The following is a 20,593-nucleotide window of genomic DNA, read 5'->3' as shown; positions in this document are numbered from 1 at the left end:
GGCTCGGTGTCAAATTGTGTCTGATAACGCGAGTGTGCAGTGCCTTGCAATGTTGTTACTAGATTAAAGGCGCTGTATCAGTGCAAATTGTTGTTGCGGAGTGAATATTTCAACACAGTTTGGACTGGAGCCTCATAGCTGATGGAGAGGCTTTGAGGGGTCAGGGGGTGAGCCATTTATCACAGAGCACCCAGCCTCTGCACTGCTCTTGTGGTTAAGGTGTGGATGTGGCAGGCCTGGCACAGTTCTGGTCATTGGTGACCCCCGCGATGTGGATGGTGGGGAACTCGGTGATGGTGATGTTCTTGAAGGTCTGGGGAGATGTTTGGGTTTTTACTGTTGGGAGAAGGACACTGTTGGGCACTTGAGTGGTGCGAGTGTCACTGTATCACAGTGGTAACTTACTGTAGGGGTGAGTTGACCCCCATCCCCTGTAATAGACAACCCTAATGTCCCATCGAGTATTTGCCCATCTCAGTCAATTCCCATTCCAAATCAGCATCAATTGAACAAATGAAACAGCACAAGCCCCCATTACTTATTGGAACATCGGAACAGAAACAGGAGGAGACCATTCAGCCCTTCGCGCTTGTTCCGCCATTCAATTAGATCATGGCGGATCTGTATCTCAACCCAACCTACCAAACTCGGTTCCGTATCCCTCAATAACTCTGGTTAACAAAAGTCTATCAATTTCAGTCCTGAAATTTTCAATTGACTCCCAGCCTCAACAGCTTTTTGGAGAAGAGGTTTGCAGATTTCAACTCCCCTTTTCGTGAAGCTGTGCTTCCTGACATCCCCCTGGAGTGGCCTAGCTCCAATTTTAAGATTATGCCCCCTTGTGAGAGCACCAGGTCAAGCTATTCCCAGAAATAATACGTGGCATTACAGTGCCAGCTGTGGCTCAGGGGGCAGCACTCTCGCCTCTGAATCAGAAAGTTGTGGGTTCAAATCCCACTCTACAGACTTGAGCACAAAAATATCTAGGCTGTTGAGGGAGTGCTGCACTGTCGGAGGTGCTGCCTTTCAGATGATATGTTAAACTTGTTCTCTCAAGTTGATGTAAAAGATCCCATGGCACTATTTTGAAGAAGAGCAGGGGAGTTCTCCTCGGTGTCCTGGCCAATATTCATCCCTCAATCAACATAACAATAAAACCAGATTATCTGGTCGTTATCACATTGCTGTTTGTGGGAGCTTGCTGTGCGCAAATCGGCTGCCGCGTTTCCCACATTACAACAGTAACTACACTCCAAAAAGTACTTCATTGGTTGTAAAGTGCTTTGAGAGGTCAGGTGGTCGTGAGAGGCGCTATGCAAATCCAAGTCTTTCTTTTCTTACATAGGATCTACAGCACAGAAACAGGGCATTTGACCCGATTGGTTTATGACGGTGTTTATGCTCCACACGAGCCTCCTCCCCCGCCACTTCACCCTACATTTGATCAAACTCATTCCTTGACGGTTGGTCATGAATGCAGTATTGAGAGTTGTGACATTTTCTGGTGCCACAGAGAGTGGGGGGTGGGGGGTAAAGAAAGAGACAATATCCCTTATTACCCTTCTCTGTCAGAAGGTATAGTGCTATCTTGGCTTGGAGGCGCAGTGAATCTTGATGACTTTTAATCATGCATTTCTTTGAGCATGTCATGGGACATGGGAGCAGTACACCTTTATTCGAAGGCATGAAATACTCAACTGATATTGCAAGCATCAGGCTGGGGTGTACTCAAAATGTCAAACTTTGCATATCCTTTAGAGAAGCTATATACTGAGGAGAATTGAATTTGAATAAATACTGTGCCTCTGTTGATCAAGCTCACAGTATTCTATTGTCCCTCCTCCTCCTCCTTAAGCCGATTCTCCTGATTTCAGCCGCCTGAGTGTGTGTATCCACCACCGGATGGCTGCTGCCCCCTCCACTTCCCAGATCAACAGAAGCACGCACCAGCGCAGAATAAATATTGAACGATTCTGGGGTGAAAATGACATTGTGATCCCTTCGCTGAGGGAGCGTGCTGGCTTCCGACCTCCAGCCTCTTTACTAATCCCTGAAGTTTGATCAGCTGGGAGGGGAGCAGAACGGGGCCTTTAATGCTGCAGACCTCGCCCCCCCCACCCCCGATGGCAACATTCTGAGCCCCACCACCTTTGTCAGGTGGGCTGTCAATCATTTTGTAAGCCTGCCGATGAATCGAGATTTACGACCGGCTAAGGGCAACATTCCTTTTGGAATCACGTTGGAACAGTGAGTGCTCATACTTCCTATCGAGAGGTTTGGGACAAGGTCACTAGCGTGGAAAAACCAGTATAGCACAGTCACTGGGTGAAATGAAAGTTATGCGTCTGTCTATCTTTCTCTTCATGCCCCGATTATATTTTTATTCCCCCCCTCTTCCCCGCCTTCAGAATCTCCTGTCCATCTGAACATAAGAAATAGGAGCAAGAGTAGGCCATTTGGCCCCTCGAGCCTGTAAGCCATTCAATAAGATCACGACTGATCTGATCTTGGGCTCAGCTCCACTTCCCTAACCGCTCCCCATAACTCTGCACTCCTTTATCGCTCAAATATCTGTCTATCTCCACCTTAAATATACTCAATGACCCTGCAGCTTTCAAGATTACAAAAAGAATCAATATTGATATCAACATCAAGGCTAATTGTTTTGAAGTCAGAGAAGGTTTCAATTACCAGGGGACACGAGTTTAAAAAGTTGGAAATTTGAGGGAACTGTTTCACCCAAAGAGTGCTGGTGGGTGCGTCGATCGCAGCGCCCCCTGGCTGCAGTGTGCACCATCTACACGATGCACTGCAGCAACTCGCCAAGGCTTCATCAGCAGCACCTCCCAAACCAGCGACCTCTACCAGCTAGAAGGACAAGGGCAGCAGGCGCATGAGTACACCACCACCTCCACGTTCCCCTCCCAGTCACACACCATCTTGACTTAGAGATATATCGCCCGTTCCTTCATCGTCGCTGGGCCAAAATCCTGGAACTCCCTCCCTAACAGCACTGTGGGAACACCTTCACCACACGGACTGCAGCGGTTCAAGAAGGCGGCTCACCACCACCTTCTCAGGACATTTAAGGATGGGCAATAAATGCTGGCCTTGCCAGCGACGCCCACATCCCGTGCATCAATTTTTAACAAATCTTCCTCGTTCCTGTGCTGTTCCTCCTGATTCCTGCGTTGAAGGAAAAGACGCAAAGGCACCACCATGGGACGGAGCGGCACAAACATGAGAAATAAGCCAACAAAGATCACTGGGGTCTCCTCAAATTGGCAGGAATGGGCTTCATGTCTACTCACCAGGTAACCGTGCTCCATACCCAGCTCACGATCAGGTACACGAAAGGCCGAGTGAATCCAAATTTGTTCCAAAATCTACTGACGGTGGAGACACGCACGGTTCCTTCAGGATGCTTGAATTGTTAGCTGGTCAGCACAAATAGGACCAGGGAAGACAGGCAGGGAATCTGGGAACCACACTCTGTGGCAAAGCCCTTATTGCAGTTTGTTCAGTCGACCCTGAACTCTATTACGTAAAAGAAAGATTTGGATTTACATAGCAACTTTCACGACCACCGGACGTCCCAAAGCCAAAGCTTTACAGCCAATGAAATACTTTTGAAGTGTAGTCACTGTTGTAATGTGGGAAACGCGACAGCTAATTTGCGCACAGCAAGCTCCCACAAACAGCAATGTGATAATGACCAGATAAACTGTTTTAGTGATGTTGATTGAGGGATAAATATTGGCCAGGACACTGGGGAGAACTCCCCTCCTCTTCTTTGAAATAGTGGCCATGGGAACTTTTATGTTCACCTGAGAGGGAAGACGGGGGCCTCGGTTTAACGTCTCATCCGAAAGACGGCACCTCCGACAGTGCAGCACTTCCTCAGCACTGCACTGGGAGTGTCAGCCTAGATTTTTGTGCTCAAGTCCCTGGAGTGGGACTTGAACCTGCTGACTGAGAGGTGGAGAGTGCTACCCATCCTAGTTCATCTCACCCGATCCCTGTTAGCAGGCTCACTTACTTTTCTCCGATTCGGACCGTTCTCTTGGAGATGGGCAATCTGTTCCCTCCCTGTATCGCTTGTCAACCCTCCAACATTCTGTTCCCATCTACTTGGCCAGGACGTTGGTCAGTTTGACCTTTGACACAGGACCACCCGCCCAGACACAGATCAGGACCTGCCCACCCCTTCACTCCTGAGACCTACCTTCAGGTTTTCACCGATAGTCCAAGCCAAAGGCTGCCTCTCCCCTGCACCCCCTCTCCCCTGCACCCCCTCTCCCTCGCACCCCCTCTCCCTCGCAACCCGTCTCCCCCGCACCCCGTCTCCCTCGCAACCCGTCTCCCTCGCACCCCCTCTCCCTCGCACCCTCCTCCCCTCCCCTGCATTTCCCCCCCGCAACCCCTGACCCCTGCTATGCCCAGCTCAGATTTGGCGTGATGCCCCAACTCCAACCTTAACTCCACTCGAAGGCCTAAGTTTCTACGTTTGGAAGCCCAGTGCACGAGAGCTGCAATAGGCATTCAGGATTCAAATGGGTTAATAGGGAAGGCAATATATTTTGGACAGGTGATTAACACTGACTGAATGAAATACCTTCATGTGAGGTCAAGGAGATCAATTCCACCCTGAAACCTGAGCAAGCAGATAAAAAATTTACGAGCATACATTTCATGGTGAAGCAGTGTAAACAAGCACATTATTTCATAATAAGTACACATAGAAACATAGAAACATAGAAAATAGGTGCAGGAGTAGGCCATTCGGCCCTTCTAGCCTGCACCGCCATTCAATGAGTTCATGGCTGAACATTCAACTTCAGTACCCCATTCCTGCTTTCTCGCCATACCCCTTGATCCCCCTAGTAGTAAGGACCTCATCTAACTCCTTTTGAATATATTTAGTGAATTGGCCTCAACAACTTTCTGTGGTAGAGAATTCCACAGGTTCACCACTCTCTGGGTGAAGAAGTTCCTCCGCATCTCGGTCCTAAATGGCTTACCCCTTATCCTTAGACTGTGACCTCTGGTTCTGGACTTCCCCAACATTGGGAACATTCTTCCTGCATCTAACCTGTCTAACCCCGTCAGAATTTTAAATGTTTCTATGAGGTCCCCTCTCATTCTTCTGAACTCCAGTGAATACAAGCCCAGTTGATCCAGTCTTTCTTGATAGGTCAGTCCCGCCATCCCGGGAATCAGTCTGGTGAACCTTCGCTGCACTCCCTCAATAGCAAGAATGTCCTTCCTCAGGTTAGGAGACCAAAACTGTACACAATACTCCAGGTGTGGCCTCACCAATGCCCTGTATAACTGTAGCAACACCTCCCTGCCCCTGTACTCAAATCCCCTTGCTATGAAGGCCAACATGCCATTTGCTTTCTTAACCGCCTGCTGCACCTGCATGCCAACCTTCAATGACTGATGTACCATGACACCCAGGTCTCTTTGCACCTTCCCTTTTCCTAATCTGTCACCATTCAGATAATAGTCTGTCTCTCTGTTTTTACCACCAAAGTGGATAACCTCACATTTATCCACATTATACTTCATCTGCCATGCATTTGCCCACTCACCTAACCTATCCAAGTCGCTCTGCAGCCTCACAGCATCCTCCTCGCAGCTCACACTGCCACCCAACTTAGTGTCATCCGCAAATTTGGAGATACTACATTTAATCCCCTCATCTAAATCATTAATGTACAGTGTAAACAGCTGGGGCCCCAGCACAGAACCTTGCGGTGCCCCTCTAGTCACTGCCTGCCATTCTGAAAAGTACCCATTTACTCCTACTCTTTGCTTCCTGTCTGACAACCAGTTCTCAATCCACGTCAGCACACTACCCCCAATCCCATGTGCTTTAACTTTGCACATCAATCTCTTGTGTGGGACCTTGTCGAATGCCTTCCGAAAGTCCAAATATACCACATCAACTGGTTCTCCCTTGTCCACTCTACTGGAAACATCCTCAAAAAATTCCAGAAGATTTGTCAAGCATGATTTCCCTTTCACAAATCCATGCTGACTTGGACCTATCATGTCACCTCTTTCCAAATGCACTGCTATGACATCCTTAATAATTGTTTCCATCATTTTACCCACTACCGATGTGAGGCTGACCGGTCTATAATTCCCTGTTTTCTCTCTCCCTCCTTTTTTAAAAAGTGGGGTTACATTGGCTACCCTCCACTCTATAGGAACTGATCCAGAGTCAATGGAATGTTGGAAAATGACTGTCAATGCATCCACTATTTCCAAGGCCACCTCCTTAAGTACTCTGGGATGCAGTCCATCAGGCCCTGGGGATTTATCGGCCTTCAATCCCATCAATTTCCCCAACACAATTTCCCGGTTAATAAGGATTTCCCTCAGTTCCTCCTCCTTACTAGACCCCCCGACCCCTTTTATATCTGGAAGGTTGTTTGTGTCCTCCTTCGTGAATACCGAACCAAAGTACTTGTTCAATTGGTCCGCCATTTCTTTGTTCCCCGTTATGACTTCCCCTGATTCTGACTGCAGGGGACCTATGTTTGTCTTTACTAACCTTTTTCTCTTTACATATCTATAGAAAGTTTTGCAATCCGTCTTAATGTTCCCTGCAAGCTTCTTCTCATACTTCATTTTCCCTGCCCTAATCAAACCCTTTGTCCTCCTCTGCTGAGTTCTAAATTTCTCCCAGTCCCCAGGTTCACTGCTATTTCTGGCCAATTTGTATGCCACTTCCTTGGCTTTAATACTATCCCTGATTTCCCTTGATAGCCACGGTTGAGCCACCTTCCCTTTTTTATTTTTATGCCAGACAGGAATGTACAATTGTTGTAGTTCATCCATGCAGTCTCTAAATGTCTGCCATTGCCCATCCACAGTCAACTCCTTAAGTATCATTCGCCAATCCATCCCAGCCAATTCACGCCTCATACCTTCAAAGTTAGCCTTCTTGAAGTTCTGGACCATGGTCTCTGAATTAACTGTTTCATTCTCCATCCTAATGCAGAATTCCACCATATTATGGTCACTCTTCCCCAAGGGGCCTCGCACAACGAGATTGCTAATTAATCCTCTCTCATTACATAACACCCAGATGGCCTCCCCCCTAGTTGGTTCCTCGACATATTGGTCTAAAAAACCATCCCTTATGCACTCCAGGAAATCCTCCTCCACCGTATTGCTTCCAGTTTGGTTAGCCCAATCTATGTGCATATTAAAGTCACCCATTATAACTGCTGCACCTTTATTGCATGCACCCCTAATTTCCTGTTTGATGCCCTCCCGAACATCACTACCACTGTTTGGAGGTCTGTACACAACTCCTATCTAACGTTTTTTGCCCTTTGGTGTTCTGTAGCTCTACCCATATAGATTCCACACCATCCAAGCTAATGTCCTTCCTAACTACTGCCTTAATCTCCTCCTTAACCAGCAATGCTACCCCACCTCCTTTTCCTTTTATTCTATCCTTCCTGACTGTTGAATACCCCTGGATGTTGAGTTCCCAGCCCTGATCATCCTGGAGCCACGTCTCCGTAATCCCAATCACATCATATTTGTTAACATCTATTTGCACAGTTAATTCATCCAGCTTATTGCGGATACTCCTTGCATTAAGACACAAAGCCTTTAGGCTTGTTTTTTTAACACCCTCTGTCCTTTTAGAATTTTGCTGTACAATGGTCCTTTTTGTTCTTTGCCTTGGGTTTCTCTGCCCTCCACTTTTCCTCATCTCCTTTCTGTCTTTTGCTTTTGCCTCCTTTTTGTTTCCCTCTATCTCCCTGCATTGGTTCCCATCCCCCTGCCATATTAGTTTAACTCCTCCCCACCACCACCATCTGAGGGCTGTTCGCAACGGGAAATACAAGCAGCCTTGTCATCATCACCCACAACCTAAGAAGAAATGGAAGAGAGAATCGAGGGGCCGATTTTACAAAAAGCCCAACTGGTAGAGCGGCTTTCGCAAGCGTTTGGAAAACGGCACGTGCATCACGCACCATTGCAACCATTTTAATAGATGGATGATCACGGTTAGCGTGGCCGCAATTTCCTAATAGATGCAGGCGGCGGCCAAGGCTGTCTGAGTATCAGAAAGAAAGAAAGACTTGCATTTATATAGCGCCTTTCACAACCATCTATTGCCGCAGCTTTGAAAGCTAATGCCCCCTTCTCATCATCATAGGCAGTCCCTAGGAATCGAGGAAGACTTGCTTCCACTCTAAAAATGAGTCCTTAGGTGACTGAACAGTCCAATACGAGAACCACAGTCCCTGTCACAGGTGGGACAGACAGTCATTGAGGGAAAGAGTGGGTGGGACAGGTTTGCCGCACGCTCTTTCCGCTGCCTGCGCTTGATTTCTGCATGCTCTCGGCGATGAGACTCGAGGTGCTCAGCGCCCTCCCGGATGCACTTCCTCCACTTAGGGCGGTCTTTGGACAGGGACTCCCAGATGTCAGTGGGGATGTTGCACTTTATCAGGGATGCTTTGAAGGTGTACTTGTAACGTTTCCTCTGCCCACCTTTGGCTCATTTGTCGTGAAAGAGTTCCGAGTAGAGCGTTTGCTTTGGGAGTCTCGTGTCTGGCATGCGGACAATGTGGAACTGATCAAGCCCCTTTCTATCTCTGCATTAGCAGTCCAGGGAGAGCATAGCATGATGTCGAATAAGGTCATAGGATAACAACAGGAAATACGGAGAATGCACAGCAGGCCAGTCAGCTTCTGAAAGAGAAGGAGTGGGCAATGCTTCAGGTGGAACTCTTCATCCAATGCCGATCGATTGTTTCCTGTGTGCACGGGGCAGAGTGGGACGAGCTTGGATCGCTCTTCGAAAGAGTCGATGGGCCGAATGGCCTCCTTCTGTGCTGTACTAATCTGTGGTTCTGTGTTGTGTGTGCTGAGAAGCTGGTTGGAGGCAGGTTTGGAAAAGCGCGACATTGAATATCGTTCTCCGACATGGTAACCGGACCGAGAACAATGCCTGCCGCGTTTAGTCTAAGTGGATGGAAAACTCATTAGGGGGTGAGATCCATAATTAATGGTCGGGCGCCACCGCGACAGCTCGATTTACACCTTCCAACAGCGTTCCTGAGCTGCCCCAGGGGAGCAGGATCAAACCAGGCTGATTGAGGCCAGCAGCCAGTGAAAGTGAGGAGAGCTTACCCGTGCCAGTCTCATTTAGCAAAAACGGAAAAGTCCTCTTCTGGCCAAAGGCTGGTTATTAATCTTCCGAAGGTGCCTGCGTTGATTGCCAATCCCAATTAGGAGAGAAGCCTTGCTCAATTCGAACTTTTCCAGTTGTCCTGAATATGTGGAAAAACCTTGCAGCTCTCATCTTGGTGTCCTGGGCTTGGGGGCGATACTGTGGGGAGGGGTGCTGTGAGTTGGGCCTGGCCACTGCTGGATAGCGACTCGGAGGCTGCAAAATTTGTGCATCTGCTTCAGATTTGTCGATGCGATGACTCTGGGGGTTTTAGTGGACACCTCCTAATAAGAATATGGAAAGATCTGCACAATTTCACCTGAATACCGATTCTGACACTGACTCCATTTTCTCTCCCCAACTTCTGCCTGATGCTGAACGACACACTTCGCAACCTTGGGGACATATTTGACCCACATACGCGCAGCATAACTAAGACCGCCTATTTCCATCTCTGCAATGTCGCCCGTCTCCACCCTTGCCTCAGCTCATCCGCTGCTGAAGCCCTCATCCATGCCTTAATCACCTCTAGACTTGACTATTCCAACGCACTCCTGGCTGGCCTCCCACATTCTACTCTACGTAAACTAGAGGTGACCCAAAACTCGACTACCCGTGTCCTAACTCGCACCAAATCCCGCTCACCCATCACCCCTGTGCTCGCTGACCTACATTTGCTCCTGGTTCAGCAACGCCTCGATTTCAAAATTCTCATCCTGGTTTTCAAATTCCTCCATGGCCTCACCCCTCCCTATCTCTGTAATCTCCTCCAGCCTCACAACCCCCCGAGATGTCTGCACTCCTCTAATTCTGTCCTCTTGAGTATCCCTGATTATAATCACTCAACCATTGGTGGCCGTGCCTTCTGTTGCCTCACCCCCAAACTCTGGAACTCCCTCCCTAAACCTCTCCGCCTCTCTACCTCTCTTTCCTCCTTAAAGATGCTCCTTAAAACCTACTTCTTTGACCAAGCTTTTGGTCATCTGCCCTAATATCTCCATATGTGGCTCGGTGTCATTTTGTTTTTGTCTTATAACACTCCTGTGAAGCATCTTGGGACGTTTTACTACGTTAAAGGTGCTATATAAATACAAGTTGTTCAATGAATAATAGTTCAATTCATATTTCCCAGATAGAATACTGATGTCTGAGGTAATTGCCCAACTCTTGTTTTATCTCTCTGCCTTTTCCCCAATCTGATCCCCTGCCTCAAACTTACAATTCCTTGGACCTTAACTTCTCCCCACACTCTTTCAGTTTCTTGATTTTAATGTCAAATCTGAGGAACTCCTCACCTCCCTCAGTTTCCCCTTCCTCTTGCATTCCATAGGCTTTTTACAATCCTAGCTTGGCATCATCGAACCCATGCTACTAGGTTTAACTAGACTCTCTTCTACTCTTCCCAACCATGGTGGTGTCCTGTGCCAGGTTCTTTCACCAAGGGTTCTCAGGAATGGAAAGAGACTATCACCCTGATTTAGAGCAGGCATGATGGGCCATATGGCCTACTCCTGCTCCTATTTCTTATATGCCAAGTGTGTGTACAAAATTGGGTTAACTTTAGCAGATGGAAAGTCTTGCAGCCTGACACCTCCTTGGTGACAGTTGTACAGTGTCAGCTGTGGTTCAGTGGGTAGCACTCTCGCCTCTGAGTCAGAAGGTTGTGGGTTTAAGTCCCACGCCAGGAACTTGAGCACAAAAATCTAGGCTGACACTCCAGTGCAGTGCTGAGGGAGGGTTGCACTGTCGGAGGTGCCGTCTTTTGGATGAGACGTTAAACCGAGGCCCCGTCTGCTCTCTCGGCTGGACATAAAAGATCCCATGGCACTATTTCGAAGAAGAGCAGGGAAGTTCTCCCCTGTGTCCTGGCCAATATTTATTCCTCAATCAATACAACAAAAAAAAACCAAATTATCTAGTCATTATCACATTGTTGGTGTGAAAATTGGCTGCCAGGTGTCCCACATTATAACAGTGACCACACTCCAAAAGTACTTAATTGACTGTAAAGCGCTTCGAGACTATATAAATGTAAGTCTTTTTTTCTTGTCCAAATCCCCGATAAGCGTTCCCGTCACGTGAAGCTCGGTGCTGTGAGTGCATAAAATTTACCCCCAAAAATACTTGGTCTACTTTGAGCGTTCAGTATCCCTCGGTGGGCGATCAAGATGATTGATTGGACGATCAAGATGGTTATATTCAGGACTTTCCAACAACACATTCCCCTTCCCATTGTAACAACCTTTGTTTTCAGGACAGATCACACTCCATATCTCATGCCTTGTAAACTCCTCAGGCAACCTTAAGCAGAGACACTTGTCGTGAAGCACCATTACATATCACCTTGTCGCACCATTTTTATAGGGGTTTTATGGGGAAACGTTACAGCATTTGGTTTTTATTTTCTACAACTTAATTGTATCAGTGTGAGTGTTAGCTCCATGCCAATAAAAAAAGAAAGAAAGCTGATAATGGCATAAAAAACATGACAGGTAAGAGCGAGAGAGTGAAAACCAGAGAATAAATGAGAATGCAAACAGCCAATCTCTTGCTCGGAGAGATATAGCGGATCTGAAAGATTTATGTTGCAGTCGGCTTTCCAAGTTACTGTTCAAAAAAAACAAACCCCTGTCAAGTGTAGAGAATGTTTGCTGGTTTTCATAGACTAGTACAGCACAGAAGGAGGCCATTCGGCCCATCTAGCCTGTGCTGGCTATTTCAAAGAGCAATCCAGTTAATCCCCCTCCCACGCTCTCTCCCCATATCCTAACCACTCATTGCGTCAAATCATTTTTCTCCATGTCACCTCCGATTCTTTTGCCAATCACCTTACATCTGTGCCCTCTGGTTATCAACCCTTTTTACTTCCATAAGGGCCATCTGACGATGGATGATGCTTCCCTTTGACAGAAAGAAAGACTTGCATTTATATAGCGCCTTTCATGACCACCGGACGTGCCAAAGCACTTTACAACCAATGAAGTACTCTTGTTTAAAGTGTAGTCACTGTTGTAATGTAGGAAATGCGGCAACTAATTTGCGCACAGCAAGCTCCCACAAACAGCAATGTTATAATGACCAGATAATCTGTTTTTTAGTGATGTTGATTGAGAGATAATTATTGGCCAGGACACCTGGTGCTGACACCTGGGAGTCCCTGGCCAAAGACCGCCCTAAACGGAAGAAGTGCATCCGGGAGGGTGCTGAGCGCCTCGAGTCTCATCGTCGAGAGCATGCGGGAATCAAGCGCAGGCAGCAGAAAGAGCGTGTGGCAAACCTGTCCCACCCTCCCTTTCCTTCAACGACTGTCTGTCCCACCTGTGACAGGGACTGTGGCTCTCGTATTGGACTGTTCAGCCACCTAAGGACTCATTGTAAGAGTGGAAGCAAGTCTTCCTCGATTCCAAAGGACTGCCTCTGATGATGATGATAATTATTGGCCAGGACACCGGGGATAACTCCCCTGCTCTGCTTCCAAGTAGTGCCACGGGATCTTTTACATCCACCTGAGAGAGCAGACAGGGCCTCGGTTTAACATCTCATCTGAAATACAGCACCACCGACAGTGCAAGTGTCAGGCTAGATTTATGGGCTCAAGTCTCTGGAGTGGGACTTGAACCCACAACCTTCTGACTCAGAGCATAAGTGCTACCCACTGAGCCACGGCCGACAACTACATTGAAGGTGTTCGCAAATGACTGCACAGTGTTCAGTTCCATTCGCAACTCCTCAGATAATGGAGCAGTCCATGCTCGCATGCACCAAGACCTGGACGACATTCAGGCTTGGGCTGATAAGTGGAAAGTAACATTTGCACCACACAAGTGCCAGACAATGTCCATCTCCAACAAGCGAGAGTCTAACCACCATCCCTTGACATTCAACGGCATTACCATTACCGAATCCCCCACCATCAACATCCTGGGGGTTACCATTGACCAGAAACTTCCCAAACCCGCGACCTCTACCTTCTAGGAAGACAAGGGCAGCAGTTGCGTGGGAACACCACCACCTCCATGCTCCCCTCCAAGTCACACACCATCCTGACATGGAAGTATATCGCGTTCCTTCACCGACTGCAGCGGTTCAAGAAGGCGGCTCACCACCACCTTCTCAAGGGCGATTAGGGATCGGCAATAAATGCTGGCCTTGCCAGCGACGCCCACATCCCAGAAAGCATTAAAAAAACTCTAAAGTTCTAAGCAAATCCAACTCTTACTATTGAAGGTAATGCTAGGAGAGGATAATGTTTTTAAGCAAAAAATGATTGCTGAATATGAACGATGCTGGGAAATCCTCGTTTATTGTCCTGAGCTTACTTGCCCAGAGAAAGTGATGAAACGGTTTTCATAGACTGACTCAGATGACCTTTGTATAATAAAAAAACTTTTCACCCTTTTGCAATTTCTTCAAAAAAGAAAATCTGTTCATGGGATATTAAACCCATTAGCTTGGCTTGTGTAACAGACAGAATTATCTTCAGCATTGAGCCTAGTCTGTTATTCCCACCTCCACCACTCTCTCTGTCCCACCCTGTAAAAAAGCTCACCTGCCTTCCTTTTCCATTTCTGGGAACGATCTCCACTTTGGGAAGGATACATTAACCTTGGAGGGAGTACAGCTGGACTCCAAGGGTTACGAGGAGAGATTACACAAATTAGGGTTGTATTCCCCGGAATTTAGAAGGTTAAGGGGTGATCTGATCAAGGTTTTCAGGATATTAAGAGGAACAGAGAGGGTAGATAGAGAGAGACTATTTCCGCGAGTTGGGGATTCTAGGACTAGGGGGCATAGTCTAAAAATTAGAGCCAGACCTTTCAGGAATTAGGAAACACTTCTACACACAAAGGATGGTAGAAATTTGGAACTTTCTTCCATAAATGGCAATTGATGCTGGGTCAATTGTTAATTTTAAATCTGAGATTGATGGATTTCTGATATTAAGGGATATGGGCCAAAGGTGGGTATATGCAGTTAGATCGCAGATCAGCCATGATTTCAATAAATGGCAGAACAGGCTCGAGGGGCTGAATGGCCTCCTCCTGTTCCTGTGTTGCTATGAAAAGGTTTTCTTCAACCACCCTTTCCCTCAACGACTGTCTGTCCCACCTGTGACAGGGACTGTGGCTCTCGTATTGGACTGTTCAGCCACTTAAGAACTCAAGCTAAGAGTGGAAGCAAGTCTTCCTCGATTCCGAGGGACTGCCTATGATGATGAAAATGTTGTTGTTGAGCAACTTCCTTACCCCTCAGGTTCACAACCTGTCAAGTAAGCACGAGACTTCACAGTGGAGTATACGGAACAGACGTTATTGTTACACAGTAAAGGTGATTGGTCTTAACTCTATACAGAGAGTGGTTTTTGGTTTTTGTATCTTTCGTGCACACTCTGACAAGCTGCTAAAAACCATGCTGGTTTGTACACTAAAGTGGCTCATGCCCACCTTCTCAAGGGCAATTAGGGATGGGCAATAAATACCAGCCTTGGCAGCAACGCCCACATCTCAGGAACAAATAAAAAAATATATTTTGACTACAACCAAGGAAAATGTCAAAATGTCGTATCTATTTTCCCCAATCCTCTGGAAACAGACTATCTATGTAAACAGTTTGCAATTGTTTACCTCAGAACCACTTCACTTAAACGAGACTTCCTGATGTAATATTTTCCAGTATCTTTGACCAATGGTTATCCATATCTAATGATACCTACAACCATGTTTATCACCCCAAAACTAAACAGTAACCATTTATGGGCGATGTCATCACTAACACTTATTCCCTTACTCAAGCACTTTACATTTCACAAAATGAGCAATGCCTTCTCCTCAGACACTCCAATGTCATCGTGTTTCCATGTTGGGAAGCCTGACAATGCATTCCTTTTATGACACTTACAGGAAAGCCTGTCGCTTTAAGATACAAAGTAGTTTGACTCTTAAACTTTTAACTTTCACGATGTCCAACAGCTGTTTAGTCTGTTCAGATGCCAATGGATCTGGCTTGATTCTCATATGTTATAAAGCTCTGGAGGGGGAAAGAAAAGACTGGTTTGAGAATAGCCGATAAAGAGCCTCTGGTATGCTAACGTAACAGTAGCAGTAGAAGCAGTAGCACGACATTTGGAAAAGCAAAATTCGGTCAGGCAGAGTCAGCATGGACTTATGAAGGGGAAGTCACGTTTGACAAATTTGCTGAAGTTCTTTGCGGATGTAACGAATAGGGTGGATAAAGGGAGCCAATGGAAGTGGTGTATTTGGATTTCCAGAAGACATTTGACAAGGTGCCACATAAAAGGTTACTGCACAAGATAAAAGTTCACAGGGTTGGGGGTAATATATTAGCATGGATAGAGGATTGGCTAACTAACAGAGAACAGAGTCGGGATAAATGGTTCATTCTCTGCTTGGCAACCAGTAACTAGTGTGCCGCAGGGATCAGTACTGGGACCCCAACTATTTACAATCTATATTAATGACTTGGAAGAAGGGACTGAGTGTAATGTAGCCAAGTTTGCTGACGATACAAAGATGGGAGGAAAAGCAATGTGTGAGGAGGGCACAAAAAATCTGCAAAAGGACATAGACAGGCTCAGTGAGTGTGCGGAAATTTTGCAGATGAAGTATAATGTGGATAAATGTGAGGTTATCCACTTTGGTGGTAAAAACAGAGAGACAGACTATTATCTGAATGGTGACAGATTAGGAAAAGGGAAGGTGCAACGAGACCTGGGTGTCATGGTACATCAGTCATTGAAGGTTGGCATGCAGGTACAGCAGGCGGTTAAGAAAGCAAATGGCATGTTGGCCTTCATAGCGAGGGGATTTGAATACAGGGGCAGGGAGGTGTTGCTACAGTTATACAGGGCCTTGGTGAGGCCACACCTGGAGTATTGTGTACAGTTTTGGTCTCCTAACTTGAGGAAGGACATTCTTGCTATTGAGGGAGTGCAGCGAAGGTTCACCAGACTGATTCCCGGGATGGCGGGACTGACCTATCAAGAAAGATTGGATCAATTGGGCTTGTATTCACTGGAGTTCAGAAGAATGAGAGGGGACCTCATAGAAACGTTTAAAATTCTGACGGGTTTAGACAGGTTAGATGCAGAAAGAATGTTCCCAATGTTGGGGAAGTCCATAACCAGGGGTCACAGTCTGAGGATAAGGGGTAAGCCATTTAGGACCGAGATGAGGAGAAACTTCTTCACCCAGAGAGTGGTGAACCTGTGGAATTCTCTACCACAGAAAGTAGTTGAGGCCAATTCACTAAATATATTCAAAAGGGAGTTAGATGAAGTCCTTACTACTCGGGGGATCAAGGGTTATGGCGAGAAAGCAGGAAGGGGGTACTGAAGTTTCATGTTCAGCCATGAACTCATTGAATGGCGGTGCAGGCTAGAAGGGCTGAATGGCCTGCTCCTGCACCTATTTTCTATGTTTCTATGTTTCAAAGTGCTGCAGTAGAGCGGGACCATGAAACACAAAAGGATAGTATGCAGGTTCAGCAAGTGATCAGGAAGGCCAATGGTATCTTGACCTTTATTGTAAAGGGGATGGAGTATAAAAGCAGGGAAGTCTTGCTACAGTTATACAAGGTATTGGTGAGGCCACACCTGGAATACTGCGTGCAGTTTTGGTTTCCATATTTACGAAAGGATATACTTGCTGTGGAGGCAGTTCAGAGAAGGTTCATTAGATTGATTCCGGGGATGAGGGGGTTGACTTATGAGGAAAGGTTGAGTAGGTTGGACCCTCTACTCATTGGAATTCAGAAGAATGAGAGGTGATCTTATCGAAACGTATAAGATTATGAGGGGGCTTGACAAGGTGGATGCAGAGAGGATGTTTCCACTGATGTGGGAGACTAGAACTAGAGGGCATGATCTTAGAATAAGGGGCCGCCCATTTAAAACAGAGATGAGGAGAAATTTCTTCTCTCAGAGGGTTGTAAATCTGTGGAATTCGCGGCCTCAGAGAGCTGTGGAAGCTGGGACATTGAATAAATTTAAGACAGAAATAGACGGTTTCTTAAACGATAAGGGGATAAGGGGTTATGGGGAGCGGGCAGGGAAGTGGAGCTGAGTCCATGATCGGATCAGCCATGATCGTATTGAATGGCAGAGCAGGCTCGAGGGGCTGTATGGCCTACTCCTGCTCCTATTTCTTATGTTCTTATGTAACAGCCATAGTGTTGGAAATGAGGCAAGTCTGTCAGGTGGAGCCTCGTTGGAGCGCGATATATGAATCAATCTTCTTTCCTTTGGGATTAGGAAACATGGTGAAGGCACAACGGCCGAAGTGTAGGAACCACCTCCCAGGGAAAATAGGATTGGCCAAGCAATGATGTGATGTAACCAGGTGATTTGATACAAAGTTTTACACCATTACCCAACTTGATTGGCTAATGGTAAATCCACCCAATTATTCGACAGTTTAGTAGCTCACATAATGCGAATTCTTTGTGATTGACTTACTGTTAGTCATCTATCTCTCTCTCTCTCTGTCTGTCTCTCTCCATCTCTCTCTGTCTCTGTCTCTGTCTCCTTATCTGTCTCTCTATCAGTCTCTATCTTTCTCTTTCTATCTCTCTCTATCTCTCTATTTCTCTCTCTATCTCTGTCTCTCTCTACCTTTCTATCTCTCTCTATCTCGCTATCTACTCCTCTCTGTCTCTTTTTATTTTCTCTCTCTATCTCTGTCTCTCTCTATCTCTCTACCTTTCTATCTCTCTCTATCTCTCTATTTCTCTCTCTATCTCTGTCTCTCTCTATCTCTCTACCTTTCTATCTCTCTCTATCTCGCTATCTACTCCTCTCTGTCTCTTTTTATTTTCTCTCTCTATCTCTGTCTCTCTCGCTCTCGATCTGTCTCTCTCTATCTGTCTCTATCTGTCTCTCTTTCTCTCTCTCTATCTGTCTCTCTCTCTATCTGTCTCTTTCTCTCTCTCTATCTGTCTCTATCTCTATCTGTCTCTATCCCTCTCTCTCTATCTGTATCCATCTCTCTATTTCTCTCTCTGTATGTCTCTCTCTGTATGTCTCTCTCTGTATGTCTCTCTCTCTCTCTCTCTCTCTATCTATCTCCCTCACTCTCTATCTCTCTATCTATCTCTCCCTCTCTCCGTCTCTATCTGTTGCTCTATCTATCATATAAATCTTGTGTCTCATGCTGTCTGTAACACTTCATCATTCCGGAAGTATATAAAAGGGAAAGACAGACAGTAATCTCATGCTAATTTCTCCTGACCTTGAAACAGGAGCTTACAAGCATGTGCCAATTTACCAACCTCCCTCTGGATGGGCCGAGCGTTGGTGGAAGGAGCCGAAAGTTGAGGCACTGGGATTGGGACCTTCTGGTTGCTGATGGAGATCAGGGGCCAGAAGATCCCGATTGTACCTAAACTCAGCACAGTATCTACTGGTCTGTACAATTCAGGTACACATTGCCTTTACCAATTGGATCATTGGACAGGCTTCAAAGACCATATTCTACACTCCATTACACAACCATAATTTGCATTTATATAGCGCCTTTAACAGTTATAAAATGTCCCAAGGTGCTGAACAGGAATATAATCAGACAAAAACTGACACCGAACCAAAGGAGGAGACATTAGGACAGGTCAAGATTGGTCAAAGACCTAGGTTTTAAGGAGGGTCTTCTAGGAGGTGTAGAGGCGGAAAGGTTTAGGGAGGGAATTCCAGATCTTGGGGCCCAGGCAACTGAAAATGTGGCCGCCAATGGTGGGGAAAACCACATACGTATGGCAATGCATTGCTCTGTTTGTTAACCGGGACGGCACATTTCCTCTGTGCTATTTTCAGTATGATCCTGTCAAATTCCGCTTTATTTTAAGGACACAACTATTTGTGCTAACTATTTGGCTGCCGTGTCACTGATTGACTCTCCATGATCACGTGACATATTGCTGATTGGTTCCCTTGGAGGATAAGCCACACCCTGAAGTTTCTCTGGAATGTGTAAATGGAAGAACCCAGCCCAAGTTCTCACTGACTTTGCAAATTGTAATTTGATCCATTCTGACTTCTGAAGCCATAGAGGACAGATCTCGAACAACCCAGCAAAAGCCTCCCACATTCCAGCCGAGGTCCCTTACCCCAGCGCAAGTGCTGCCTCCCCCAGCCGAAGCCCCTTACCCCAGCGCAAGTGCTGCCTCCCCCGCACCGCCATAGATGGGGCATTGTGTACAGAGTGCTAACAGGTTTATTGGGTATGAAGTGAATAGTGACAGTGTCGTGACTTCTGGATATCATCCATTCCAACCATGTCCCTGATGCACCAAACTTTCTGAGTAATCAGGTGTGGGTGTAAAGGGGGTTAGAAGAACGTGATCTGTCATCCATGAGTTCCCTCTCCCCCCCCCAAACAGGCTCTCTCTCCCCTCCCCCCTCCTCCCAACCAGACTCTCTCTCCACCCCCCACTTCCCCGCAAACAAGGCTCTCTCTCCTCCCCCCCAACCAGACTCTCTCTCTCCCTCCCCCCAACCAGACTCTCTCTCTCCCTCCCCCCAACCAGACTCTCTCTCCACCCGCTCCTTCCCCGCAAACAAGGCTCTCTCTCCTCCCCCCCAACCAGACTTGCTCTCCGCACCCCCCCCCCCCAACTAGGCTTTTTCCCCTCCACAACCAGTCTCTCTCTCTCTCTCTCTCTCTTTCTCTCGCCCTCTCGCCTGCTCTCACTCACCCTGGCTCAGGGGCTCCGCGTAGGCTCAGGCGCAGAAGGACGAGAAAATCGTTAGTACAAATAGTCAAATCGTTTATATAGCACCTTTCACGAACCTCAGTACGTCCCAGGGCGCTTTACAATGAAGTACTTTTGAAGTGCAGTCACTGTTGTAATGTGGGAAACGCAGCAGCCAATTTGCGCACAGCAAGCTCCCACAACCAGCAATGTGATACTGACCAGATAATCTGCTTTACTGATGTTGGTTGAGGGATAAATATTGGCCAGGACACCGGGGAGAACTCCCCTGCTCTTCTTCAAAATAGTGCTGTAGGATCGTTTACATTCACCAGGAAGAGGGCAGACTGGGTTGCATGTTCAACCATGAACTCATTGAATGGCGGTGCAGGCTAGAAGGGCCAAATGGCCTACTCCTGCACCTATTTTCTATGTTTCTATGTTTCTATCTCCTTTGAAAGACGGCACTTCTGACAGGGCAGCACCCCCTCAGTGCAGTACTGGGAGTATAGGTGTAGAATTTGTGTTTCAGTCTCTGGAGTGGGACTTGAACCCACGCCCTACTGATTCAGAGGCGACAATGCTGCCCACTGAGCCACGGCTGACATCATTAAGTGATGTAGGACCACCATAAAGTGTCTGGACAATGGGAAGACATTGTGTGATGGGATGATGTAATGCCTT

The sequence above is a fragment of the Pristiophorus japonicus genome, chromosome 15, assembly GCF_044704955.1.
Source record: "Pristiophorus japonicus isolate sPriJap1 chromosome 15, sPriJap1.hap1, whole genome shotgun sequence".
Taxonomy (NCBI): Eukaryota; Metazoa; Chordata; class Chondrichthyes; family Pristiophoridae; genus Pristiophorus; species Pristiophorus japonicus.
This window is presented reverse-complemented; position numbering follows the sequence as displayed.